The sequence below is a fragment of the Echinops telfairi genome, unplaced genomic scaffold (assembly GCF_000313985.2).
Source record: "Echinops telfairi isolate 266 unplaced genomic scaffold, ASM31398v2 ScPeMD7_7424;HRSCAF=8462, whole genome shotgun sequence".
NCBI lineage: Eukaryota > Metazoa > Chordata > Mammalia > Afrosoricida > Tenrecidae > Echinops > Echinops telfairi.
This window is the reverse complement of record NW_022111324.1, coordinates 39,517,590-39,519,671: the sequence shown is the minus strand read 5'-3', so window position 1 is coordinate 39,519,671 and position 2,082 is coordinate 39,517,590. Positions and strand designations below refer to the sequence as shown.

At 34.7% G+C, this 2,082-nt stretch overlaps 1 pseudogene; it reads right to left on the bottom strand.

Annotated features, from left to right (window-relative positions):
* Window positions 1-733: 733 nt before the first annotated feature.
* LOC101650202 lies at window positions 734-1,762 on the bottom strand (annotated as a pseudogene).
* Window positions 1,763-2,082: the final 320 nt, after the last annotated feature.

Genomic DNA, 2,082 nt, shown 5'->3' with positions numbered 1-2,082 from the left:
CTAAATTATGAGCTTAGTGCTATGTAAAAACACAACTACATTTTCTCCCAACCTTTCTTTATGCTACTGTTTTCAGACATTTTATTTCTATATTATATAAACCTCAAAATATATTATTGTTGTTTTTGCCTTAAAAGGCCAGTTATATTTTACAAAACAATTCTAAAATATAATAACAATTTTACATTTAACATTTATGGTGCTTTTGTTACTTTCTGTAATTCCAAGTTCTTTTTTGACATCATTATTATATCTCATTTTTGAAAGAAATTTTTACTGAATACGAAAATTTAAAGTGCCTTTTTTCTCTTTCAGCATTTCGTAGTTGATTGATTAGCCTCTAGTTGAAAGTCTCTTCTTTCATTGTTTGCCTGATCCCATGGATTTTTTCCTTTGCCTTCATTTGCGGTGTTCACTTTTCTATCAACCTCTAGCAGGGCAATTATCTTTTAGTTTGCTGTGGACCATCTTATTCTTTGAATTCTTAACTGGAAGTTTATATTTTCCATAAATTTTGAATATATTCAACCATTCCTTTTCCAAATAATGTAATGTAAAATAATTTCTTTTCCTTCTGGGATCCTAATCTTATATATTTTAAATAATTTGATTTTGTCCTACAAGCCATTGTAAATTTTCTGCATCTATCAATCTATTTATGTTTAATTTTAATATTTTGCTACATTTTCTGGTGTGCAACCTAATAAACATAGCACATGTTTAATTTCAGATTTTACATACTTTTTGTCTCTAGAATTTTTTTAAGGCATTCACATTCCTTTTTATTGTTATTAAAACTTTCTTCTGTGGATATCTGTAATTGAAGTGTGTCACTTCGTTTGATTCCACTGTTGCTCATAGACTGAGCCCTGCACACTGCTTTCTCCTTCACCTCAAAGGGGACACCTTTGTCTGTAGCTACACACTCAGCATTCCTATAAAGATCAGGCTGGATTTGCTCCCAAAGTTTCTTCTTAGGATTTGGCTCCTTGTTAGGCTCTCCAGGGAAAGTATCAAAAGTAATTCTGTCTCCAGGAACAGAGAATGAGGAGGTGCCGCCGAGATTTCAAATTTCTCAGGGGAACTGGCGCAACTCACCCTTGCAGGTTTCGGATTACAAAGTAAAATCCCCTTTCAATTTTGCATCTGTTCAAGAGGAACATGATTCACCAGGCCACTGACAACTGTTCTTGGTACTGATTCTCCCACATCTACTTCTTGTACATACAAAGAATCTGCATCAGGATGTTTTTTGGCAGTGGTGATGCAACCAGTCAGAAGTTCAGGCAGGAAACATCAATTGGCTTTGAATCAGCACTTCGGGTTCCTGACTGCTGGTTTTTCTCTTTCTTCTCACCTTGCTTCTCCATTTTCTCTTTCACCTTCTTTTCTTCTCCTCCTCTGTTTATCTGTTCTTTGGCACCGGGAGGGATGGTTGTTGTCGGTGTAGATTGCATCACATGTAGAAAGTGTAGAATTAGCTTATACCAGAAGGAAATGGTACTTGTTTTACTCCACTTAGAATTTCAGTCTGGATTAGCTCCTGTTTCAATTCTTCTATTTCTTCCTTCAATTTTGCACTGTCAACTCGAAGTTTCTTCTCCTTTCTCAGAGTTCTCTTCAAAATTGCTTTCTCCTTAAGAAGAGCAACTTGCTGCTTAAGATAGTCAATGCTTTGATCTGCCTCTGCCCCCTTCTGCTCCAGTCTCTGAAGAACAGCATCATTGGCTGCCATCTTTGCCAAGAATAAGCAGAAAATCATTAATTTTTAGACCACAAATTCCAGATGGCCTCTGTCTCTGTCTCTATGATTTCTGTTTGCCTCTTTTTATAATGACCATGTCTCACCTCATGTGTTTAGCTTCTGTTTAATTCATAAGCACATTGTATAATTCCTTGAAATTCATTATCTGCTGCTTTCATTGTCTTTGTCATTTTAACATAAAAATCCTTTGATTCATTTATTTTGCACTATGATTAATATTTCAGGAGTTTTGATTTATTGCTAAGTGTGTCATGCTATTTTTCTTATCTAATCTATTTTATAATAAATTAATAATACACAAGTCCATAAATTGAGGG